The 27,954-nt window shown below is 38.6% G+C and overlaps 1 long non-coding RNA gene across 3 annotated transcripts in view; it reads left to right on the forward strand.

Annotated features, from left to right (window-relative positions):
• The window catches only part of LOC110129827 (uncharacterized), a 241,907-nt gene that overhangs the window by 94,643 nt on the left and 119,310 nt on the right, over positions 1 to 27,954 (forward strand). For all 3 annotated transcript variants that reach the window (XR_011491799.1, XR_011491800.1, XR_011491798.1), the window contains one exon: positions 11,812 to 11,868. This is a non-coding gene — a long non-coding RNA (uncharacterized lncRNA). The remainder of the gene's footprint in view (positions 1 to 11,811; positions 11,869 to 27,954) is intronic.

Genomic DNA, 27,954 nt, shown 5'->3' on the forward strand with positions numbered 1-27,954 from the left:
AGATTTTTCTATGAGGGCTTCTTTAATGTTATAAATTCATAATTTAATGAAACCTAAAGGGAATTTTAAAAATTATTTTAGGTATATTTTCTGTGCACTAAGCATCTGGAAATCAGGTTTTAAAATGAAGTTTATATGTTAAACTTCCTATTGGTATTTGGAAAATACCAATACTTGATTATTTTAGATAGTATAATGTTAACAATTTTTAAATTGTTTGACAAATTTCGGTGACAATTCCCAGTCATATCGTGATGTCTAATACTGGGTATCTTTACACATTACATTGTCTTTATGGATTTTTATGAGGTCGGGATTCCTATAGTAGAGAGCTCAGGGGTGTGTGATGGGGTGGATGTACATCAGATTTTTAATATTCTTTTTAAGGTGAATTATACCAGTTACTTCCATATGTGTTACAGTTTAGTTTCTTCAAATAAGTATGAAATATAATCATTATACTTGCTGACAACTGAAAGTAGCACAGAAGAATTGAGGATGAGTATTGAGGCAGTTTTATGTAATACTAAATGAGAGGGCCACAGTATTTCTGAGGTTGGGTATATTTAGTAACAAGAGAAATTCCTATAATATTATAAATTCCTAAATAATTTTATAAGAAACTGCTTAAATGTTTCCCTAAGTGGTTGTACCATTTTATATTCTAATTAGCAATATATCAGAATTTCAGTTCCATGTAGTATGAGTTTCTTATATATATATAGAATATATATAAGATATATATATATATAAGATATATATATATATATATATATAAGATATATATATATATAATATGTAAGAATATATATAACCACTTATTGGAAAACATTTACAAATATTTTCTCTGATTCCATAGGTTGTCTTTTCATTTGGTTGATAGTTTCCTTTGCTGTACAGAGATTTTTAGTTTGATATAGTCTCACTTGTTAATTTTTGCTTTTGTTCCCTGTGCTTTTGATGTAGTATCCAAAAAATTTCTACCAAAACCCACATCAAGGAGCTTTTCTCTATGTTTCCTTCTAAGAGTTTTATTGATTTGCATATATTGAGGCATCCTTGCATCCCAGGAGTAAATATTGCTTGATCATAGTGTTTGATCCTTTTAATGTGCTGTCGAATTTGGTTTACTGTATTTTGTTGAGGAAATTTGCATTTATGTTCACCAGGATTTTATGTTCATCAGGCCTGTGATTTTCTTTTCTTGTGGTGTCCACCTCTGGCTTCAGTGCAAGGGCAAAGCTGGTCTCATAAAATGAATTTGGGAAAGTCCCCTCATTTTAATTTTTTGAAATAATTTGAGAAGGATCAATTTTAATTCTTTAAATATTTGGTAAAATTCATTCATGAGGTCATCTGGTCCTGGATTTTCTTTGTTGGGAGAATTTTGATTTCTGCTTCCATCTCCTTACTCTTAATTGGCCTATTCAGACTTCCTATTTCTTTATGATCAGGCCTTGGTTAGTTCTATGTTTCTAGGTTTATTCATTTTTTCTAGGTTATCCAATTTGTTGGTATAATTTTGATAGTAGTCTGCTATGATCCTTTGTATTAATGTAGTATCTGTTTTAATGTCTCCTCTTTATAATAGTTTCAGGTCTTTTGTTTACATCTTTAATCCATTTCAAGTGAATTTAAATATGATATAAGATAGGGATACAATTTCATTCTTTTGTACTTGTATATTCAGTTTATTGAAGAGATTATCCTTCCCCATTGTGTACTCTTGGTACTTTTCTCTTTTCATTCCCCTACCTGGCTAATTTCAAATGACCTGCCTCTGAGTTTGCTTATTCTTTCTTCTGCATGATCGAGTCTGTTGAAGATTTCTACTGAATTTTTTTTATTACTGTTGTATTCTTCAGCTCCAGAATTTGTATTCTTCAGCTCCAGAATTTGTTTGCCTCTTTTTAATGTTTTCTGTTTCTTTATTATGCTTCTCATTTCATTTTGTTCATCCATTTTTCATTAGTATTGTTTAGCTGTTTATATGCCTTCTTTTTCACCTCACTGAGCTTATTTAAGATGCTCATTTGAATTCTTTTATGGGCTGTTCACAGATCTTTATTTCTTCAGCATTGGCTATTGAATCTTCATTAGTTTCCTTTGATGATGTCATGTTTGCTGATTCTTCATGATCTGCACAGTCTTGCAATTCTGCCCCTGCATCTGAAGGATCAAACACCTCTTTCAGTCTTTACAGGCTGCTTTTGGTATGTAAAGACCTGTCTTGCTGTGTCTCAGACTGATGGCATCACCTTCATGGCTGCAGTTGAGTGAGCCTGGAGCCAGGTCCGATGTCTGCTGCTTGGTCTACAGTGAGGTCTTCAGTTGGTAGTTCTGGTACTAGGGGCTCAGGTGAATGTGGTTTCTATCTGATCTATGGGTAGATGGGACTGCCTCCAGTACCTTAGTCTGTGGGGCTCAAGAAGGCTTAAATGTCTACTTCAGGATCTGCAGATGGCAGGCCTGTTACCAGGTGTGTATGTGAGTATGGCTCCCACTGGGTCCCAGGGAAGGCTCCTGAGATGACACTGGGTGGTCACTTGGGTAGTCATGATTGGACCCAACTGCAATCAAGAGGGCTTAGAACTGAGTCAAGGACTGCTTCAGGGTCCATGGCTAGAACAGATCTACAGGCCTGTGCTCAGGGGCACAGACAGGTGTGCCTCTTGTCAAATTTGTGGATAAACAGGACTGTTCCTGGCTGCTCATGACTGAGTGGGTCTGGATCCTGGCCACAGGGCTCCCTCAGGATCTGCAGTTGGTTTAAAGTCAGTGGGTCTCCCTTTGGGGGTTCAGAGGACCGTTTATCCCACTGAGTCCCTGGATAGGTAGGACTGCTTATGCACTGTGGATCTACAGAGCTCGAGCTGAATCACAGGGTTGCGTTAGGATCTGTTGTCACACAGAGGTCAGCAGGGCACAGATAGATAGATGCATCTACGTCTAGGTCCCTGGATGGGCAGAACTGCTTTCTGACGCAGATTCAAGGGGCTGGAGCCAGGTTATGGGGCTTGCATAAGACCTAAAGTTGGACCAATGTTGGTGGACCTGCCTCAGGGTTATGGACATGTGTGTATCTCAGTCTGTCCTGGGCAGGCAGGACCAGCAGCTGAGAGGGGCTAGAGTCAGGACATAGGCTGCCTCTGAGTTCGTAATTGGGGATGAGGTGAGCTTTCTACTTGGAATGTAGGCAGGTGTGACTCTTTATATTTCTTGGCAGATGGTGTTGGTGGCAGAACCAAGACCAAATAGGGCTGTAGCTGAGTGACAGGGTGGGTTTGAGGCTCTTTGTGAGTCTGCAGACTGCATCATGGCCAGTGAGTCTGTTACCTGGATACTGACTTTCCTTCTCAAAGTGGCCTTCCTCAGTTCCTTTAGTTCCACCAGGGTTTTACAGTTTTCTACCCGGATCTTACAAATCCCACAAAGGTACTTTTGATTGTGAGTGGCTGCTAAATTGTTGTTGCTGAGGGCAGATATGAATGGGAGTGGTGGTTTCCAATTCTGCCATCCTGCTTGCAAGTCTCATTAGGAATTTTCAGTAACCTGATATTCCTTTCTCAGGCTTAGCTAGAGGGACAGTTGCCTTCCTCCTTTGCCTCAGTCAGTAGGTGAAGAATGTTGGCTGGTTATTATTACATGGCTCACTCCCCATCATGCCCCAAATTGATGTTCTGCTATAGAGCTTTGGTCTTGAAGAGTGAGTGCACATCACATGTTGGTCCTCTGGGCTGTCCCTCAAGTAGATAAATTAGGTCAAAAATCTGGAAATGTAAATCTAACATTATATAACTGAATTAACTTTTATTGTCTAAGTTGGAGAGTTAGAAAATTTTGCTCTGTCATGTGTGAAAAGATTCTATATTTGGGTGGCAGAAGAATCTCAACTGTGACCACTTAATAAGTATATACTTTTTCTCATCTGTGGAAGATGGGGTAATAATACCCATTTTATAGGGTCATTGAGGATTAGAAACAATTTTGTATAACAGTCTATCATAATTCCCAGCATACAGTAGTCCAGTAGTGTGACTGATAACTAGCATCACTGTCATCATCATTATTATCAGCAGCAGCATTATCATAGATAGGATTGTGTGAAAAAGAGGTGTGTTTGTGTGTGTGTGTGTGTGTGTGTGTGCGTGTGTTTAATGTTAGCCTAGTGAGACTATACTAAATAGTTCATGCTAAAATATTGGCTATCTTCTTATAACTGAAAATTAAATTCTTCTCAGAATTATTAACTAATGCAGTTGTTAGTTTCCTCCTAGATTTCCCCTCCCTATCCAAATTTTAAGGTAGATGACATTATTTACAAATACCCAGCCATGGACTATTTGTTGTGGTGATGGTTCTTCATAAAGAAAACTTACTTTGATCTTAAATAAATCATTTAGTTGTTGCTTAGATGGACAATACTGACTAAAATCTAAGGAATATGCCAAGGCTAACACTTAGATATTAGTTGCAGCTCAACAACTCTATGTGCCACTTTTCACCCCTTGTTATTTTCACCTGGGCCAAGGATCATTCTCACTCTTGCTAAATAAAGTGACACCAATGTCCAATTTCTATCAAATGTTTTTCTGTCTCTAAACCAGAGGTTGGCAAACGAGGATCATAAGCTACGTGGGTCCTGCCGTCTACTTTTGTGAATAAAGCTTTACTGGAACACAAGTGCTATCTTCTGTTAATGTATTATCTGTGGCTACTTTGATCCTGCTTTGATCCTACAGTGGCGGAGTTGAGGAGTTGCAACAGAAATCGTGTGGCCCACAAAGTCTAAAATACCTACTGTCTAGCCCTTTACAGAAAAAGATTGCCAATCCCTTCTCTAAATCAACAAAACCCACATTTTGGAAATTCTGATGCCCCCACGGGTTGCTTGTTGGCCTGCTTCATCTTGACCGTTTATAACCTAGGAGTGTTTTTTTTTTAGAAAGAATACTGAAAGAGTTTAAAACTTTTTTAAAAAGTAGACATTGGCATCCCAATTATGTTTTGATTGCAAAAAGTGTTTTAAAATAATCATGAGCAGTATCACTGTTTTATAGCTTACCAGAGGTACACTCTAAACAAATGCTAACAATGATTTTAAGAAGCAGGATGAGAGAGAAAAAAAGATAGAGAAGGATAAATAGGCCTCTATTTGTGCCCATAAGGATATGAAGAAACTACACACCATTTGTAATCTTACTTGCAATTGTTTTTAGTTTCCTAATTTTCAAAGCAAAGGAAAGGCCACTGTTTTCAAGAAAAGGTTAGGTCCCTCAGTTAGTACTCCATGCCTGCTGCAGAGTGATAAGTTCATTTTGCAAAATAAGTTCTTGGAGATGCAAGTTGTAACTGTCATGTATTGATGGAACAAAAAGCCATCTTTGTTGCTCACTTATCTGGCTACTGCAATTTTTCTATTCAGAGAACAGATTACTAACACTCTATGATGCTAGTTGTACAAGCTACCTTTGAACTTGTAAGATGAAAGTGGGAAAGCAATCATTCTTGAGGACTTGGGTGCAGAAAAACCAGACTTTCATACTTTCATCTTAACTTTAATAACAGTCATGGGGGTACTAAAGCAGTATACTTTTATCCAGGAACCTTCTCTCTCACTCTTGCTTTGCAAAACCATTTTGAAAAGAGGATGCTCAAGTTAGGCAGCTAGAAAACACACGCAAACTCTTGATTGTAGTGAATCACCTTAGAGCAGGCAGGTACCTGATCCAACAGGTGGCTCTAAAGGATGTGAAAATAAAATGGCATAGATGTCAAGAGAAATCCTCTCTCAAAAGTCAGGCTCCTCTTTGAGTTTATGCCAAGGGTTAGAGCTTTAAAGTTTTACAAAAAGTCATCTTGTCTCCAGTGTGACTTTGCATTTTTAAAGCTCCATTTCTTTTGTATCTATTTGAATTGAATTTTGCATTCTCTGATTCATTTTCTATTTCACAGTGACATTTGCCTAAGTAGTAAAATGTTTTCTTCACCTTGCTCTTTTCAGATAAATTAATATTTTTCACTTCATCGCTGCATGCTATTTTGGTGAGTTTGATTAAATAAATTTTTCCATTTCCTCTTTAATTCTTTCCAGAATCTTTTCAGGAAAATATTTTCACCCATGAAAGATATCTAAATTTTAATAGATTTAATTTCAAAATGCATTGATTAAATGTATTTTACTGTCAAAATACTATTCTTGGAGTTTGGGGAGATAAAAAAGGACAAAACATAGATATTTCCTCAAAATTCTTATAATTTAGTGATGTGAATTTTTACTGTTATAAAGTTTAGGAAGAAAGATGGATGGATAATGGAAGAATGAAATAGCATCAGTGTTTCAATGTCTGAGTAGGTCCTGATAATAGTGCAGGCAAAATAAACTGCTAAGCAACATTGCCTATAGTTTTGAAAAGGCGGTAATTCTTCACATGTGGTAGTCTTTGCTCTGTCTCCCTTGCCATTTCTCCACATCAGAAAATGTCCACATAGTTTATATGTTTAGTTATTGTTTCGTATCAGTCTCTCTTGGGTTATAGTAATTTTGCTCAGTTCTCTTAAATTTGTAGCAACAAAATGGATCTACTATGAGTACTTTTTATTCTTTCTTCAAGTCCGTCCATGCCTGGACTTGCACTGGCTTGGAATTCATGGGGTAATAATTGCTGGTCCCTGTCTCCCATTTTCTCTGCCTTAATTCCTATAATGAGAAGTAGTTAACAATACACTCATCTTGTTTATGCTCCTACCTGAGTCATAAGAGTCAGAACTGTCATACTGAAGAGGAAGAGTAGAGCCGCAGTTGAGTTCCGTTCAGTTCAGTTGCTCAGTCGTGTCCAACTCTTTGCGACCCCATAGACTGTAGATGCCAGGCCTCCCTGTCCATCACCAATGCCAGAGTCTACCCAAACCTATGTCCATTGAGTCGGTGATGCCATCCAACCATCTCATCCTCTCATCCCCTTTTCCTCCTGCCTTCAATCTTTCCCAGCATCAGGATCTTTTCAAATGAGTCAGCTCTCTGCATCAGGTGGCCAAAGTATTGGAGTTTCATCTTCAACATCAATCCTTCCAATGAACACTCAGGACTGATCTCCTTTAGGATGCACTGGTTGGATCTCCTTGCAGTCCAAGAGATTCTCAAGAGTCTTCTCCAACAACACAGTTCAAAAGCATCAATTCTTCAGTGCTCAACTTTCTTTATGGTTCAACTCTCACATCCATACATGACTACTGGACAAACCATAGGTTTGACTAGATGGACCTTTGTTGGCAAAGTAATGTCTCTGCTTTCTAATATACTGTCTAGGTTTGTCATAACTTTTCTTCCAAGGAGCAAGTGTCTTTTAATTTCATGGCTACAGTTGCCATCCATAGTGATTTTGGAGCCCAAGAAAATAAAATCTGCCACTGCTTCTACTTTCCCCCGTCTATTTACCATGAAGTGATGAACCAGATGTCATGATCTTCATCTTTTGAATATTGAGTTTTAAGCTAACCTTTTCATTCTCCTCTTTGATCTTCATCAAAAGACTCTTTAGTTCCTCTTTGCTTTCTGCCATTAGGGTGGTATCATCTGCATATCTGAGTTGTTGATATTTCTTCTGGCAACCTTGATTGCAGCTTATGATTTAACCAGCCTGGATTTTCACATGATGAGCTGACCTTCATACAAATTAAATAAGCAGGGTGACAAAATACAGCCTTGATGTACTCCTTTCCCAATTTTGAACCAGTCAGTACCATGTCCAGTTCTAACTTTTGCTTCTTGATGAGCATGCAAGTTTTTCAGGAGGCAGGTAAAGTGGTCTGGTATTCTCATCTCTTTAAGAATTTTCCAGTTTATTGTGATTCACACAGTCAAAGACTTTAGCGTAGATGATGAAGCAGATGTTTTTGGAATTCTCTTACTTTTCCTGTGATCCGGCAGATGTTGGCAATTTGATCTCTGGTTTCTCTGCCTTTTCTAAATGCAACTTGTACATCTAAAAGTTCTCGGTTCACGTACTGTGGTAGCCTAGCTTGGAGAACTTTGAGCATTACCTTGGTAGAATGTGAAATGAGCATGGTTTGATGGTAGTTTGAACATTCTTTGGCATTGCCCTTCTTTGGGAATGGAATGAAAACTGACCTTCTTCAGTCCTGTGGCCATTGCTGAGTTTTCCAAATTTGGTAGCATATTTAATGTAGCACTTTAAGAGCAATATCTTTTAAGATTTGATGTTACCTGGTGTCATCTCTTAGAAATTTTCTACATCTTGATCATGGGTCTTTTTAACATTTCTTGAGGTCTGAAGGATCCCTCTATAGCTAGATGACCTATTCCTCTGTTGGACAGTTGTGATTATCTTCAGGGTATTTAAATCTAGAGCTATGGAGAGTGTCCTAGTTACTCATCCTTGTGGTGGAGCAGTCACTTCCTTTGGCTCCTGCAGCAGTTTGTCTGAATGTGTATGCTGGCAATAGCAATATGATGTAGTCTAATGGATGGTTTACTTGCCCCTCTCTCCCATCAGACTCTGAGTTCTTGGGGGCCAGAGATGTGTCTTTTCTTTTGTTTCTTTAGCCCTCAGCATGATTCCAATTGGCTCTAGATGCCTACTGAATGTTAATATACTAGAGCTATGCTGCTGCTGCTAAGTCGCGTCAGTCGTGTCTGACTCTGTGCGACCCCACAGAAGGCAGCCCACCAGGCTCCCCCGTCCCTGGGATTCTCCAGGCAAGAGCACTGGAGTGGGTTGCCATTTCCTTCTCCAAGAGCTATACTGACCAAGGCTAATCCCTCTAACAACTGACAGGTCATCAAAACTTCAAGGACAACTGTGATTATAAACATGTCTCAAATAATATTTATGCATCTATGAATAGTATTATTTGTGGAAATACAGCCTGGTATATATTTTTAGCCATTCAGTTTTACTGTCTTTCTAGTACATGTTCATATTTTATGCTTATTCCAGCTTGTGTACATCTTGAGTGAGTCATAGCAGTGTTAACTGAAAGTGCTGGTCACCTCCTTAAGTCACTATTTGAAAGCTTGCTGGTGTCTGTGGCCTATCAGAGGGATTTCTGTACTCATTCCAGATGGACTATGGTTTCTTTCACTTCAGGGAAAGCTTTTCTTCTTGGTAGCTCTTGTGCCTAATGCAGTGCCTAGCACTATGTAAAGTTTCAGTGTATACCCACAGATGCATAATTTAATGAATATTTCCACTAAAAACTTAAATTCAGTAATTTTTCTTAGAGAAAAGGTGAATCTATGTTACTTTCACCTTTCCCCAAATAATTAGAGGGGACTTAGGGTTTGGGTTCCCCTGGGAATTTAGCATAGTTGAAATCAGTGGGTCTTTAGTATTTCTGCTTATTTCTTTCATTTCTTGAGTGCACATTTTGATTTATTTCAGAAACTGAATTTTGGAACCTCTGAGCCTAACCATTAACCAAGTCATTTAACAGTATGAAAATGCTTTCAGAGAGATAGATTCAGGGTTTCCAGAGGAAGTAATTTCCTTTCTCACCACTGACTAGAACTTTGGAAACTGCCTTTTTACCTCCTGAAGTTAGTGATAGCAGTGAGTGGTTTCTGTGTCTATTCTAAACGCAGCCTTCCACAGCAGTGGTATAAAGCTTGCACGGGTGTCCCTGAACATCCTGTTAATTAGGAATTCACAGCCCTGCTTCTCCTTCTTTCTCTTCAGCGGCCTGTACTGTCAGGTTCTGCTCCTCTTCCTTAGTAACAGACACTGAAATTAGAATTCCAAGTGGAAGCGTCACTCCCTGAGGAGTCTGAGAACACCACACTCCTCTGAACCTGTTCTCTTTCAGAGCATCTGTCAGTAATAGCTCACTTGTTAAAAGGTGGACATTTCACCATTCTGTCACTCACTGAGAAATAGTGTCTGCCCCTTGGACAAGTGGTGTCTCTGTAGAAGGAAGTGTACTAGAAACCCTCAGAGTTAATAAACCATCATGCCACACACACAATTTCCTCAAGTTGCCTATTGGTAGATAACCCTAATTTAAAGCCTTTCAGGATAACTTATGAATAGCTACCCTACTGGGTTGTTATGACTATTAATAAGTTAATGTGATTTAATTGGTTTGCACTATGGTTGAAAGATAATAATCAGTCAAAATTTAGCTATTACTATTTTTATAATACTAAGTACATATACAACATAAATCACATAAATTGTTGATTATTTGACTAAGTTTCTAGACAGCCTAGGGAGGGAGCAATGATCTTATTATAATTCAGTTCAAAGGTTATAGTCATAAAAATTCAGTTTAACTTGCATTTTATTATATTTTATACATTTATTTTAATAAATTAAGTTGGATACATTGTGAATAGAAAACAGATAATTGACTAGAATAAAGAAGCTATCAGATCATTATTAATGAAGGTATGAATATAAAATGAGCTTGATGTATCATGGTGAAAATGTAAGATGACACAGTCCTGTACATTCTAAGATGTAGTATTTTTATTTTCTGTTTTAAAACCTAAAAGAACTACTGTATGTTTAATGAGACACAGCAAATATATCTAGGCTGTTGATCACTTTTCTCAGTCAATCAGTCAGTTCAGTCACTCAGTCGTGTCCGACTCTTTGCGATCCCATGAATTGCAGCACGCCAGGCCTCCTTGTCCATCACCAACTCCTGGAGTTTACTCAAACTCATGCCCATCGAGTCAGTGATACCATCCAACCACCTCATCCTCTGTCATCCCCTTCTCCTCCTGCCCCCAATCCCTCCCAGCATCAGGCTCTTTTCCAATGAGTCAACTCTTCACATGAGGTGGCCAGAGTATTGGAGTTTCAGCTTCAGCATCAGTCCTTCCAATGGAACACCGAGGACTGATCTCCTTTAGGATGGACTGGTTGGATCTCCTTGCAGTCCAAGGGACTCTCAAGAGTCTTCTCCAACACTATAGTTCAAAAGCATCAATTTTTCGGCACTCAGCTTTCTTCACAGTCCAACTCTCACATCCATATGTGACTACTGGAAAAACCATAGCCTTGACCAGACGGACCTTTGTTGGCAAAGTAATGTCTCTGCTTTTTAATATGCTGTCTAGGTTGGTCATAACTTTCCTTCCAAGGAGTAAGCGTCTTTTAATTTCATGGCTGCAGTCACCATCTGCAGTAATTTTGGAGCCCCCCCAAAATAAAGTCTGACACTGTTTCCACTGTTTCCCCATCTATTTCCCATGAGGTGATGGGACCAGATTCCATGATCTTAGTTTTCTGAATGTTGAGCTTTAAGCCAACTTTTTCACTCTCCTCTTTCACTTTCATCAAGAGGCTTTTTAGTTCCTCTTCACTTTCTGCCATAAGGGTGGTGTCATCTGCCTCTCTGAGGTTATTGATATTTCTCCTGGCAATCTTATATCACTTTTCTAATTAATACTAATTTTGCTTTTATTTTGCATACTTACAATTTAATGTGCCATTGGAGTGATAACTTTCTATAAGTTAAAAAAGCTGATTTTTTCACTTTAATTTCTGTTTGAAAGAGCTAGAGCAACCTGTTTTCCAAAACAGGTAATCATTAAGGTGGGAAAGACTTCGATTAAGTTTGAGGTATTGCTTTAGACAAGGTATCACGGTCCAGTTTGTAAACTTGCTAATTATCTTGGCATTTTCTGGACCTGGGACAGTTCCAAAATATATCTACATATTTTTACTCTTAGAGTTTCTTTACCAAAACTGACTTAGACAGGCAAAGCTTAGCATGTTTTAGAAAAGAGAATTATTTAGATTTATTTTTAGTAATCTGCCTCCAATTCCTCATTTACCATTACAGACTTGCTGGGGAAGACAAATAGTTTTCCTGGAGCTTTTCAGATTTTTGTGTGAAACTGTAAGTATATAATTGAAGGCAGTTCCCAATCTCTCAACTGTATTAACTCTGTATTTTTTTTTTAAAAAGATAGGTAATGAGTAGGAACAGGAATATCATTCAAAAAGCTGAATTATATGTCATTTTTACTGTAAGTATCAAAACTAGGGACCACATTCATCTGTATACACAGGTGTTTCATGAAAGTTGACCACAAAGATGTTTTAACAATACTGCCTGTTTTTATTGTGGAAGTTCAGTCAAGAGGTAATGGTTTTGCAAAGATGCTGGGAAGTGTTAGGCCTCTGGATATACAGCTGTCCTGCAGTATCTTCAGGTGATTGATTCCAGGATCCCCATGGATACCAAAATGTATGGATTCTCAAGTTCTTTATATGAAATGAACTAGTATTGCATATAACCCAGGCACATCCTCCCATTTACTTTAAATAATCTCTAGATTACTTAACATGCCTAATACAATATAAATAAATGTAAATACTCACAAATACACATGCATGCTGTGCTTTGTCGCTCAGTTGTATCCGACTTTTTGTGACCCCATGGACTGTAGCACGCCAGGCTCCTCTGTCCATGGGGATCCTCCAGGTAAGAATACTGGAGTGGGTTGCCATGCCCTCCTCCAGGGGATCTTCCTAACCTAGGGACTGGATTCTTTACCATCTGAGCCATGTGATATAAATGCTATAAAATAGATGCTGGTGAGAGGCAAATTCAAATTTTGCTTTTTGGAGCTTTCTGTATTTTTCCTTTTTATTATATGGTTGAGGATGCAGAACCTGTGGATAGGGAGGCTGAATGTGCAGGGAGCCGGCCTGAACGTACAGGCCCCTTACGGCCCTAAGAGAGAACAAAGGGTCTCTCTTTGTCCTGCCACCCCTTCTTGTTAAAGTATAGACTGGCATTTGTCCCCTTCAGGGAAAAAACACCCCGGTGACCTTTCGCCTGTTTTCCTGGTGCTGATAAACTCGTCGTGCTTGAAGCCTGTTTTCTATCTAGTTAATGTTCTATTGATTTTAATCATGTTGGGCGCTAGGGTGATGCTTTACTGATCTTAAGTGGAGGAATTTAAAACATCTGTGCCTGTAGCTCTGCACATATGCAAACCTTTGATCTATTAGTAACTCCTGTTAGCATATATATAGGTGTGGTATTCTTCAATAAAGTTGGCAGAGTCAGACGCAAGCTGACTCCGTCCCTCTCAACCCCATCTTTCTAAGTCTTTCTGAGTCTTATTTTTCTTAGGTACTCTGGTAATTGTGTTCTCGACCAGTTCGTTTGCCGGCAGGCTCCGGCATGAATGTATTTCAAACATAGAGACCACAGAGTTTCCTGACAGATTTGCTGTAGTTTTGAGAGAAATAGCAGAGTCAAGAATGGCAAGAATGACCCCAAGAGTTTTGGTCTAAGCAACTGGAAGGATGAAGTCACCATCCTGTGACAGGGAAGGCTAAAGGTGGAGCAGGTTTTGGGGGAAAATGTTGAGCTTTAGAAATGTTAATCTTGAGCTGTCTGTTACATGTGAATGTAGGATATTTTCCTTCTGTTCCCTGAGATCCTTTCTCTAGTCTTCTTTACTTTGCTCCCTGCCCTAGGAAACTGATGAATGCTCATTTCATCAGTGGGATCCCTTTGCCCTTCAGCCTCTGGTTATGTTTAGCTTATGAGGAGCACAGAGACTAGAGAGGAAGGAGTCTGATCTATAGACTGGATCTATTTTATTGGCTTCCTCACAGTGAGGTTTTACTCAAGGTCATTGGGGAACACAATGTTATTAATAGTTCTAGTTTCCTGGTGGTCTCATCTACACAGTCCTCATCTTCCAGTTTCTATTAACAACCCCTTTCCCTCCTCACTTCATCCTTGTGGGTCTTGATAACTCTGCTGCTAGTGACTCAGTCACTGCAATGTGTACCATGAGGCCCCTATGCTATGCTCACACCTTTGTGAATGGTTATCTTGTCAATAAGCCTCCTCAAATTTCTAATTTTAGTGTGCCTGTCTCTGTTTCTTATTTGGACCCTGTATGATATAATATCCAAGTTGTGCTGAAGAGTAAGAGGTTGATTATACAGGTCTGGAGTTCAGAAGAGAGGTCTAGCTTAGAGGTGTAAGTTGGGAGTTACTAGCATATAAATGGTATTTAAAGTCATGAATCTGAAAGACACTATTAAGAGGATAAATGTAGATGGAGAATAGAAAAAGATCAAGTACTGGATTTATTCTGGAAGGAAATAGGAACCTGTAAAGGAATCCAAGAGGAAGTAACCACTGAGGTTAAAGGAAAACTGTTGAGTGTGGCATTGTAGGCAAATGAAGAGAGCACAGCAAAGAGGGAGGGTGTGATCAGCTGTATCAAATGCTAATAGCCAAGTATTAACTCCAGAATTTGGCTACCTGATGTGAAGGACTGACTCATTGAAAAAGACCCTGATGCTGGGGCAGATTGAAGGCAGGAAGAGAAGGGATGAGAGAGGACGAGATGGTTGGATGGCATCACCAACTCAATGGACATGAGTTTGAGTAAACTCTGGGAGTTGGTGTTGGATAGGGAGGCCTGGCATGCTGCAGTCTATGGAGTCACAAAGAGTTGGACACAACTGAGCGACTGAACTGAACTGAAGAATTATCAGGACAGAGAACTGGCCATTGGATTGAACAACATGACAGAGATAAACACCCAACTGAAGTAGTTTCAAGAGAGAATAGGTGGTGGGCGTTGAACACAAAAGAGTTGCTGTTGTTCAGTCACTCAGTTGTGTCCGACTCTTTGTGATCTCACATGGACTGCAACACACCTGGCTTCCCTGTCCATCACCAACTCCCAGAGCTTGCTCAAACTCATGTCCATCAAGTCAGTGATGCCATCCAACCATCTGGTCCTCTGTCACCCCATTCTCCTCCTGCCTTCAATCTTTCCTAGCATCAGGGTCTTTTCTAATGAGTTGGCTCTTTGCATCAGGTGGCCAAAGTTTTGGAGCTTCAGCTTCAGCATCAGTCGATCCAATGAACATTCAGGACTGATTTGCTTTAGGATTGACTGGTTTGATCTCCTTGCAGTCCAAGGGACTCTCAAGAGTCTTCTCCAACACCACAGTTCAAAAGCATCAATTCTTTGGCACTCAGCATTCTTTATGATCCAACTCTCACATCCATACATGACTACTGGAAAAACCATAGCTTTGACTAGATGGACCATTGTCAGCAAAGTAATGTCTCTGCTTTACATAAAGAGTACAGACAATTTTTTGAAGAGTTTTGCTGCTGCAATGGGATGTAAAGCAATGAGATGGTAACTTATGACAGGTAGCTGATGACTCTGGTGACAGAGTCAACATAAAAATAATGGAGAACTTTTTTTTTTTTTTGCATCATAGCATTTTTATTTATTTATTTATTAGTTGGAGGCTAATTACTTGACAATACTTATTCTCTTGAGAATCTCTTCTAGACCCAAAACTTTAAGTATGACATGTATGCATACGCTTCACTACAAATGAAATTCCAGAGAATGAACTAGAATGTGCAAGGTCTGGATCAGAGAGAAATCATGGTGAATTGGGGGGACTGAGCAACTACAATTAGGTGAACATGGAACGAGGCCGAGCTGAGGCCCTTAGTGGAATAGCCTAAGAGGCACTGAGTCCTGCCAACGACCTGTGGATGAACATGTGAATGGGTCCTCCTTCAGCTGAGGCTTGAGTTTTCTGCAGCTTCAGCTGACACCTTGATTATTGCCTTGTGTAAGACTCTGAATGAGGAGACCTAGCTAAACCATGCCCACATTCATAATCTACAAAACTAGGAGATAATAAAGTTTAAATCACTTGATTGTAGAGTCACTAACAAATATAGTATTTTAAAAAGTCACTCCAGGTGACATCAAGGACAGATTAAAGAGACGCAAGACTGGAAGCAGTCACTCCAATAAGGAGGCTATGTGCAGAAATGCAGGTGAGAGTGAGAGTTGCAGGTTATTTTACTCCCCTGACACCTTCTGGAATGACCTTTCTCCCTTCTATTTTTCCCTGAAGCTGTCAGGCCTCAGAATATTGGGCTTACTTCTGGAGGCCAGCCTAATTTCCAGTCTTAGTGTCTCTGACATTGACCTGTTCTGCTACAATTAAGTCTTCTGTACTCACCTTTATCATAAGAAACATCCCGTGGCCCCAGAAATTCTAGAAAAGAAGATTTCAACTTAATTTCCTTGGCTGCTTAATATGAAGTGCTGTATGTCATTTGAAAGGTAGCGGATTATACAGTTTTCACCCATCAATATCATAGCTTGAATAACTGTATTAAAATAACAGGAACAGGACCCTGAGAGAACAGAACACAGAACAGATGGCTGTTTTCACGCATGAAAGAAAAGCATACTTACTCCAGTGTCTAATGCCTGGCACATAGTCAATATTCAGTAAATGTAGAATGAATTAACAAACTTGACACAGAGCTGGAAGGAGGAGACTTTTACATTCAGGAAAGAATATGAGAGCCCAGGAGGAGGTTGGGGTATTAGTGAAAGGAGAAAGTGAGGCATTGAAAAGGAATCTGGGAGAAGGCACTGATTCACAGTTTCGTCTAGACCTATCCATACTTAACTGTTAGGAAAAAACGGAGACATCATGATAAAGCTGAAGATTAGCATATTGTTCAGAAGATCTGAAACAGTGCTTTCTGTTGCAGAGAGAAAAAATGGGCTATTTCATTTCTTAAATATTCATGCAGTAGCTATAGATATACTTTCTGGAGAAATATAGCTTGATTTACTCTGTTAATATCAGGTAAGGTTAATTGAAAGAGGCTTCCAGTGTGCTCTTTGATTGCAGGTAATTCTGTAAATTTTCTGATACATGCAATGAAAAGAAGTCTTTCTTATTTTCTTTCTGGTAGATTTGGAGTGTTTTAGTGTAGGGTTGTATTGAACTGTATCTAATATTATACTGAATAGGCTGTGTTTACAGGAACCAGAAGGGATTGTAGGATTATTGTGATTTAAAAAATTCAGCTAATAATGGAATATACTAAGCAACAATGCCAAAAGGATTAAATATTTCTTGTTTCCCATTTGTAATTATATAATTGTCATTTCTGTTTAATTTTGGAATGCTCATGGCATGATTTAATTATGAGTTCAATTTCACAATTGTATATTGAGGATAGAGATTAAGGACTTAGTATTTTCTCCAAAGTTTATTATTTTTCATTGGGTTTTTCACTTAAATGTGCAAAATAGTGATATAATCTATTTTAACCTTAAGAGTAAGCAAATGAATTGAGCATCATATTGATGGTATTAGAAGTTGACATGCTTTTGTCCTGTTTCTAAATAAAAAAGGAGAATTTAAATGTACTAGGATCACACTTTGTAATGGAAAAAGTTTTTACAGCGTGCCCTGTGTTTCAAATGTAGCTTTTAGTAATTTATGCTTGGGGAAACAAATGAATATGTTAAAATTCCACTCTTTACACCACATGTAGTAGTTATTAGTGAAGTCAACATATTGCTTGACTGTCTTCATTATTACTTTATGACTACTTGTGTTTAACTAATAGCTTTTTTTGTTTTATCCTTCCAATGTACTGAAACTTCCAGAATACTCAATACAGCTGTTCCATGTATGACGCAGCCTCATTAGTTTGATGCATTTGAGCATACATACTAATAAGGACAGTCACAAGGAAAAAATACTTCATTTTGTTCTCCCCTGGTGTTCTTTTTAGAAATAAGAACATTTGCCGCTAGTGGATGTTGCAGCTTAAATGTAACCAAAGGAAAAATCTCAGGAAAAAGCACAGATGGTCTCATTGGACTCTGGAGGAACTACTTTCTGTATCAGTGGCAATTTCTCCCTGGTGTATCTACCTAACTATTTGCACAGCATAAAAATTAATTTTGCAGGTATCACTTCCATAGCTATAATTAACATCAAGGCTGTAATTTCCTGGAGTGGGCAGCTAGAGTTGCTTGGCTAACAATAGATCTGCCTAACAGTCTCTAGATAACCTTGCAGTCCCTTTCTATTGATATTTTCTTGAAATGCATGGCTGTATGCATGCGCATGCATTGTTCATATGTATTCCTGCTTCAGACATTGTCATGCATCATGGATTGCACCATGGGGTCCACCCTTTTCTGAGGAGGAGGAGGAAGTATGTTCTTCTCAGACAAATCCTAAATTGGATTTTCTGGACCATAACTGACATTGATGGTTTTGTCTGTAATAGACTGGAAAAACAGTTTTATTTTTCCACTGTGAAATCTGATATTTGTTAGAAAGCTGTCAATATAAAAGTAGAGATCCATGTTATTATATTTCAAATTTAATGTCTATTCAATTTCACTGAAATATTTTGAGAAAGAAGGTTCCTATGTATATATACAACATCTAGGAAGAGAAAAATTTTAAGCTGCCAAATTTCAAATTGCAGTTGCAGCCAAATGCCAACCTTTAGATATACATATATATTCTAATTGAAGTGTAGTTGACTTGCAATATGTTATTTGTTTAAGGTGTACAACATAGTCATGCATATTTTTAAAGAGTGTATACCATCCATACAAAAATGCTGTATCTTTTCTTTAGTTGAAGTATAGTTGATTTACAATATTGTGTCAGTTGCAGGTATATGCAAAGTGACTCAGTTACACACACACACATATATATATATATTCAGATTCATTTCCATAATAGATTATTATAACTTTATTATGATAGGTTATTATTACAGCTCCTTTTGCTATATAGTAAGTCCTTGTTGTCTTATCTATTTTATATATGGTACTGTGTATCTGTTAATCCAAAACTTCTAGCTTATCCCTTCCTTCCCTCTTTGGTAAATCATAAGTTTCTGTCTATGGATGTTTATGGGTCTATTTCTGTTTTGTAACTAAGTTCATTTGTACAATTTTTTTTTTAGATTACACATATGAGTGATACAATAGAATATTTGTCTTTCTCTGTCATTTAGTATGTCAGTCATCCATGTTGCTGCAAATGGCAATATTTCATTCCTTTCAATGGCTGAGTAATCAAGTGTGTATATGTCTATGTACAATTTCTTTGGGGCTTCCCTGGTGGCTCAAAGGGTAAAGCCTCTGCCTACAATGCGGAAGACCCGGGTTCGATCCCTGGGTTGGGAAGATCCCCTGGAGAAGAAAATGGCAACCCACTCCAGTACTCTTGCCTGGAAAATCCCATGGACAGAGAAGCCTGGCAGGCTACAGTCCGTGGAGTTGTGAATAGTTGGATGCAACTGAGAGACTTCACTTTCACTTTCACCTTTTACCATTTCTTTATCTGTTCATCTCTTGATGAACCCTTAGTTTGCTTCCATGTCTTCATTATTATAAATAGTGCTGCAGTGAACATGGGGTGCTTATATCTTTTTGAATTAGAGTTTTTGTCTTTTATGAACATATGTCCAAGAGTGGGATTGCTAGATCATATGATAACTATGTTTTTAGTTTTTAAGGAACCACCATACTATTTTCCTTTGGCATTCTATGGCATTATCTGTATGCAGAGCAGGAAGCAGCAGTTAGAAGTGGCCATGGAACAACAGACTGGTTCCAAATAAGAAAAGGAGTATGTCAAGGCCTATTTAACTTATATGCAGAGTGCATCATGAGAAACACTGGGCTGGATGAAGCACAAGCTGGAACCAAGATTGCCTGGAGAAACATCAATAACCTCAGATAGGCAGATGACACCACACTTATGGCAGACAATGAAGAACTAAAGAGCCTCTTGATGAAAGTGAAAGAGGAGAGTGAAAAAGTTGGCTTAAAACTCAACATTCAGAAAACTAAGATCATGGTATCTTGCCCCATCACTTCATGTCAAATAGGTGGGGAAACAGTGGAAACAGTGACAGACTTTATTTTTTTGGGCTCCAGAATCACTGCAGATGGTGACTGCAACCATGAAATTAAAAGATGCTTGCTCCTTGGAAGAAAAGTTATGACCAACCTAGAGGAAATGGCAACCCACTCCAGTACTCTTGTCTGGAAAATCCCATGGATGAAGGAGATTGGTAGGCTATAGTCCATGGGGTCGCAAAGAGTTGGACACAACTGGGCAACTTCATTCACTCAGACAGCATATTAAAAAGCAGAGACATTACTTTGCCAACAAAGGTCCATCTAGTCAAGCTATGGCTTTTCCAGTAGTTATGTATGGATATGGGAGTTGGACTATAAAGAAAGCTGAGTGCCGAAGAATTGATGCTTTTCAACTGTGGTGTTGGAGAAGGCTCTTGAGAGTCCCTTGGATGGCAAAGAGATGCAACTAGTCCATCCTAAAGGAAATCAGTCCTGAATGTTCACTGGAAGGACTGATGCTGAAGCTGAAATTCCAATACTTTGGCCACCTGATGTGAAGAGCTGACTCATTGGAAAAGACCCTGATGCTGGGAAAGATTGAGGGCAGGAGGAGAAGGGGACAATAGAGGATGAGATGGCTGGATGACATCACTGTCTCAATTGACATGAGTTTGAGTTAACTCCGGGAGTTGGTGATGGACAGGGAGGCCTGGCATGCTGTAGTCCATGGGGTCACAAAGAATCCAACACGACTGAGCAACTAAACTGTACTGATACTGTTTTCCATAGTGACCACACCAATTTACATTCTCAGCAACAAAATGAGAGTCTTCCCTTTTCTCCACACCCTCTCCAGCATTTATTATTTGTAGACTTTTTGATGATGGCCATTCTTAACAATGTAGGTGAATCTCTTTTTGGTTTTATTTGCATTTCTCTAATAATTAGTGATGTTGAGAATCTTTTCATGTGCCTGTTGGCCATCTGTATGTATTCTCTGGAGAAATGTCTATATAGGTTTTCTGCTCATTTTTTGATTGAGTTGTTTGGGGTCTTTTGACATTGAACTGTATGAGCTCTTTATATATTTTGGACATTCTGCCCTTATAGGTCACATCATTTGCAAATATTTTTCCCAGTCCATAAGTTGTTTGTGGTTTCCTTTGCTGTGTAAAGGCTTATAAGTTTGATTAGGTCTCATTTGTTTATTTTTTACTTTTGTTTCTTTTGCCTTGGGAGACTGAGCTAAGAAAACATTGCTCTGATTTATGTCAGAGAATGTTTTGCCTATGTTCTCTCCTAGGAGTTTTATGGTGTCAAGTTTTATATTTAAGTCCCTAAGCCATTTTGAGTTTATTTTTGTGTGTAGTGTGGGAGAGTGTTCTAACTTTATCAATTTATAGGTGGCTTGTCCAGCTGCCATGACTAAATCAGGAAGAAACAGACAATTTGAACAGACCAATCTCTAGTAGTGGAATGAATTTTTAATTTAAAAACCTTCCAGAAAACACAAGTCCAGGACTGGTTGGCTTTACTGGGGAGTTCTACCAAACATAAAGAAAAGCTTATACCTATCCTTCACAGGGCATTCTAAAAATTCAAGGAGGGAAATTAATTTGAGGCCACCATTATCCTGATAATAAAACCAAAGGATGCAACAACCAAAAAATTACAAGACAATATCTGTGGTGAATATAGATGCAAAATTCCTCAAAAATATTAACAAAATCAAATCCAACAACATATAAAAAGTTCACACACCATGATCAAATTGGATTTATTCCAGGGTCATAAGGATGATTCAACATTTGAAATTAAACAATGTAGGGATTTTCCTGGTAGTCCAGTGGCTAAGACTCCATGCTTCTGAAGCAGGAAGCCTGGGTTCAATCCCTGGTCAGGGAACTAGGTCCCACATTCCACAACTAACAGTTCAGATGCTGCACTTAAGAGTTCGCAGGTCACAACTACATATCCTGCATGCCAACTAAAGATCCTGCATGCTGCAACTAAAAAGAACCCACAGGCTGCAAGCCACAACTAAGGTCTGGTGCAGATAAATGAATAAATAAATATAGCAAAATGTAATAGCACATTAACAATAGGAAGGATAAAAATTACATGTTGATCTTAATAGACAGTAAAAATGTTTGACAAAATTCAATACTCACTCATGATAAGAACTCTCATAAGTTAGGTAGACAGAGAACATATATCAAGATAATAAAAGCCATTTAGGTAGAATCCACAGCCAACTTTATACTTACTAGTGAAAAACTGAAAGCCTTTCCTCTAAGTTCAGGAATTAGACAAGAATGCACACTCTTGCCACTTCCATTTAAGATAATGAAGTCCTAGCCACAAAAATCAAAGAAGAGAAATAATAGTCATCCAAATTTAAAAGCAAGTGGTAAAATTGTCACTACTTGCAGACACTCAATGTATAAAACCTTTAGGTTTCCACCAAAAAAACTATTATAAGTAATAAATGAATTCAGCAAAGTTGCAAGATATAAGATTAATACATAGAAATCTGCTTTTTTTCTCTATATCAGTTCAGTCACTCAGTCGTGTCCAACTCTTTGTGACCCCATGAACTGCAGTATGCCAGGCCTCCCTGTCCATCACCAACTGCCAGAGTCTATCCGAACCCATGTCCATTGAATTGGTGATGCCATCCAATGATCTCATCCTCTGTCGTCCCCTTCTCCTCCTGCCCTCAATCTTTCCCAGCATCAGTGTCTTTTAAAACGAGTCAGCTCTTCGCATCAGGGTGCCAAAATATTGGAGTTTCAGCTTCAACATCAGTCCCTCCAATGAATAACCAGGACTGATGTCCTTTAGGATTGACTGGTTGGATCTCTTTGCAGTCCAAGGGACTCAGGAGTGTCTTCTCCAACACCACACTTCAAAAGTATCAATTCTCCAGCACTCGGCCTTCTTTATGGTTCAACTCTCACATTCCCCACATGACTACTGGAAAAACCATACCTTTGACTCTGTGACACTTTGTCAGGAAAGTAATGTCTCTGCTTTTTAATATGCTGTCTAAATTGGTCATAGCTTTTCTTCCAAGGAGCAAACATGTTTTAATTTCATGACTGCAGTCACCACCTGCAGTGATTTTGGAGCCCAAGAAAATAAAGTCTGTCACTATTTCCATTGCTTCCCCACCTGTTTGCCATGAAGTGGTGGGACTGGATGCCATGATCTTAGTTTTCTGTCATGCTAAGCTTTAAGCCAACTTCTTCACTCTCCTCTTTCAATTTCATCAAGAGGTTCTATAGTTCTTCACTTTCTGCCATGAGGGTGGTATCATCTGCATATCTGAGGTTATTGATATTTCTCCCGCAATCTTGATTCCAGCTTGTGCTTCATCCAGCTCAGCGTTTCTCCTGATGTAAGTTAAATAAGCAGGGTGACAATATACAGCCTTGACGTACTCCTTTCCTGATTTGGAACCAGTCTGTTGTTCCATGTCCAGTTCTAACTGTTGCTTCCTGACCTGCATAAAGGTTTCTCAAGAGGCAGGTCAGGTGGTCTGGTATTCCCATCTCTTGAAGAATTTTCTACAGTCTACTGTGGTCCTCACAGTCAAAGGCTTTGGCATATTCAATAAAGCAGAAATAGATGTTTTTCTGGAACTCTGTTGCTTTTCTTATGATCCAGTGGATGTTGGCAATTTGATCTCTGGTTTCTCTGCCTTTTCTACAACCAGATTGAACATCTGGAAGTTCCCCGTTCACGTATTGCTGAAGCCTGGCTTGGAGAATTTTGAGCATGACTTTACTAGCATGTGAAATGAGTGCACTTATGCAGTAGTTTGAGTATTCTTTGGCATTTCCTTTTTTTGGGATTGGAATGAATTACTGACCTTTTCCAGTCCTGTGGCCACTGCTGAGTTTTCCAAATTTGCTGACAAATGAGTTTATTATACTATATTTTTCTTGAAGATGTAGTAATATTATCAAGGCTTTACTAGAAAGGAACCTAGGGTCTATAAATTTGGGGGAGGGACTGGGAGTTTCCTCTATTTTTACAAGTAAATTAACTTAAGAATCCTCTCAGTAAACTCATAAATTTAGAGGCATATTCTAGAATTTGTCTTCAATTCCATTTATAACAACTCAACTCAGTTCTTATAATATGAATTTATTCTACTCAATTATTAGAAGAAAAGAAAAAAAATATAATTAATGAGGAAGAGGATGTGTACAGATGTAGAATCTAATTGAACTTAAATTTGGGTTAAAAATAATTTTGATTCCTTTTCTAATTTTATTCTACATATCACCACACTAATCAATGCAGGTTCTAGTAAGTTCTTGTGCATTGTTGTTATTGTTTGTGTCTTTTCTTTTTATATACAATCTTTATCAGTCTACTGATTAGGAAGCCAAATTCCAAATATCATAAGATAGATGATGGGAAGAATTAATTTACCCTTAGTGACAATTTCTGATTGAAAAAAGCAAATAAAATTTTTCTTCTCGATACTCAAGGCAGTTTTATGAAGTGTACCTTGGCTTCCAGCTCTCCAGGGCTTCAGGATCATTACCTAAAGTCTTTAGCAGAGATTTTCTTAACCCTCACTGCAACCGTGGAGTACATTTAGTTTGGTGGAATATGCTAGTTAGAACATGTAGGTAAAAACTCTGCCCATGGTGAGGTAACACTGCAGATCATGGGCTGGGGTGAGTAACAGTAAGATCAGCTCCCAATTAGAAAGGCTTCTGAAAGCATAATCTTGGGACAGAAGAAGGAAGGGACTCACACATAAGTTACATCATCACAGCTGAAGATTTTTCACAAAGTAAATTCACACACAAAACATTATTGTATGCAAATCTTCTATATTCTAAGAACTGCCCCCAATTTATATAACTAACTAACTAAATGTGTATATATACACATCTATATATACATGTTTTGTTGTTTAGTTGCTAAGTTGTGTCCAACTTTTTTGTGACCCTGTGGACTGTGGCCAACCAGGTTCCTTCTGTCCATGGGATTTCCCAGGCAAAAATTCTGTAGTGGGTTGTGATTTCCTTCTCCTGGGGATCTTCCCAACCCTGGGATCAAACCTACGTCTCCTGCACTGTAGGCAGATTCTTTACCACTGAGCCACCAGGGAAGTCCATATACATGTGTATATTGTATCTACATGTATATATACAATAAATAAATAATATACATGTATATGTGTGACATATTTTATCTACTTTTGACAAGTCTCCAAATTAGCAGATGTAATGCTATCCCTGTAAAGTCACTCTTGTGTATATTTGCTTAGTCGCTTACTCATGCCCAACTCTTTGTGACCCCATGGACTATAACGCACCAGGCTCCTCTGTCCATGGAATTCTCCCAGCAAGAATACTGGAGTGGGTAGCCATTCCCTTCTCCGGGGAATCTTTCTGATCCAGGGATTGAACCTGAGCCTCCCGAATTTCAGGCAGATTCTTTACCATCAGAGCCACAGGAAAGAAAGAAAGAAAGAGATTAAAAGTATGAACATATTCCTCAGGTGAAAAGCCCAGAATGGAAAAGTCAGGCTGAATTTTTTACTTGAATTAAGTTTTGATATTACATCAAAGTTCAACACAAAGTGTAACACCACTATTCATTCGTCCAAGTAGGTAAATAGGATATGAAAGACAGACATTTAATTATGGTCACTTTTCTTAAATAACCTCTCTGGACAAGACAGATGTTCAGCTTCCTTCATTTTCAACTCCAAGTTTCTTAATTGTCTCTCATTTTAACATCTCTCCTAATCCAAAGGGTTTTTGGTTTTTGTTTTTGTTATTTTTTTTTGAACCTCATTCTTCATTATCTCTAATGAGTAATAACTCTACAGCCATCTGGACCATGTTATACTGTTTATTTCACACTTACTTACAGCTTATGTGTCTCTTCAACATTGATGAACATAAAGGAATATACCCCTAGGACATCATGTCTGGTGGGCCATGCTGGGAAATGAGGAACCAGTTTCTGAATATCAGCTTGGTTAGATAAGTCTCCAGGTTTCAAATTTCTTTTTAACGTGGACAACTTTTCTCTCCCAGAATGCTTATTAAAAGCATTTAGGGGAGGAGATCAAAATGGCAGTGTAAGAGTATACGAAATGCCAGGCTGGATGAAGCACAAGCTGGAATCAAGATTGCAGGGAGAAATATCAATAACCTCAGATATGCAGATGACACCACCCTTATGGCAGAAAGCAAGAGGAGCTAAAGAGCCTCTTCATGAACATGAAAGACAAGAGTGAAAAAACTGGCTTAAAACTCAACATTCAAAAAATGAAGATCATGGCATCCAGGCCCGTCACTTCATGGCAGATAGATGGGGAAGCAAAGGAAATAGTGACAGACTTCATTTTCTTGGGTTCCAAAATCACTGCAGATGGTGATTGCAGCCATGAAATTAAAAGATGCTTGGAAGCATCTTTTGGAAGGAAAAGTTTGGAAGGAAAGTTATGACCAAATTAGACAGCATATTAAAAATCAGAGACATTACTTTGCCAACAAAGGCCCATCTAGTGAAAGCTATGGTTTTTCTAGTAGTCATGTATGGATGTGAGAGTTGGACTATAAACAAAGATGAGTGCTGAAGAATTGATGCTTTTGAACTGCAGTGTTGGAGAAGACTCTTGAGAGTCCCTTGGACTGCAAGGAGATCCAATCAGTCCATCCTAAAGGAGATCAGTCCTGGGTGTTCATTGGAAGGACTGATGCTGAAGCTGAAACTCCAATACTTTGGCCACCTGATGTGAAGAGCTGACTCATTTGAAAAGACCCTGATGCTAGGAAAGATTGAAGGCAGGAGGAGAGGGGAATGGCAGAGGATGAGATGGTTGGATGGTATCACCGACTCAATGAACATGAGTTTGGGTAGGCTCCAGGAGTTGGTGATGAACAGGGAGGCCTGGCATGCTGTAGTTCATGGGGTCGTAAAGAGTTGGACATGACTGAGAGACTGAAGTGAACAGAACTGAAAGCATATACATGAAATCTAGAAGGATGGTACTGAGGAACCTATCTGCAGAGAAGCAGTGGAGACTCAGACGTTGAGAACAGGTTTATGGACATGGGGTTGGGGAGGGGAGGAAGGAGAGAGTAGCATGTATGGAAAGAGTAACATGGAAACATGCATTACCATATGTAAAATAGATAGCCAATGGGATTTTGCTATATGACTCACGGATCTCAAACAGGGCTCAATAACAACCTAGAAGGGTGGACTGAGGAGGGAGGGAGGTGGGAGGGATATTTAAGCGGGAGGTGACTTGGTTAACCTTTGGCTGGTTCATGTCAATATTTTGTAGAAAACAACACAATACTGTAAAGCAATTATTCTTTAATTTAAAATAGATAATAATAAAAACAACAATAACAGGGGAAAAACCTAAAAAAATATTACTACATCTCCATATTTATACAAATAGCTGAGAAAAGAGAAGTAAAAGGCAAGGGAGCAAAGGGAAGACATAACCGTCCAAATGCAGAGTTCCAAAGAATGGCGAGATAAGAAAGCCTTCCTAAGTGAACAAGGCACAGAAATAGAGGAAAACAATAAAATGGGAAAGACTAGAGACCTCGTCAAGAAAATCAAGGGAACATTTCATGCAAAGATGGGCACAATACAGGATAAAAATGGTATGGACCTGACAGAAGTAGAAGATATTAAAAAGAGGTGGCAAGAATACATAGAACTATACAACAAAGATCTTTATGACTCAGATATCCATGATGGTGTGATCAGTCACCTAGAGCAATGCATCTTGGAGTGTGAAGTCAAGTGGGCCTTAGGAAGCATCACTGTGAACAAAGCTAATGGGAGTGATGTAATTCCAGCTGAGCTATTTCAAATCCTAAAAGATGATGCTGTTAAAGTGCTTCATTCAATATGCCAGTAAATTTGAAAAACTCAGCAGTGGCCACAGGACCAGAAAAGGTCAGTTTTCATTCCAGTCCCAATAGATGGGCAGTGTCAGAGAATGTATAAAATTGCACAAGTGCTCTCATTTCACATGCTAACAAAGTAATGCTCAAAATTCTCCTTGCCAGGCTTCAACAGTTCATGGACTGAGAACTTTCAGATGTATAAGCTGAATTTAGAAAAGGCGGAGAAACTAGAGATAAAATTGCCAACATCCTTTGGATCATAGAAAAAGCAAAAGAATTCCAGAAAAAAATCTACTTCTGCTTCATGACTATGCTAAAGCCTTTGACTGTGTGGATCACAACAAACTGTAG

Source organism: Odocoileus virginianus, chromosome 16 (assembly GCF_023699985.2).
Source record: "Odocoileus virginianus isolate 20LAN1187 ecotype Illinois chromosome 16, Ovbor_1.2, whole genome shotgun sequence".
Taxonomy (NCBI): domain Eukaryota; kingdom Metazoa; phylum Chordata; class Mammalia; order Artiodactyla; family Cervidae; genus Odocoileus; species Odocoileus virginianus.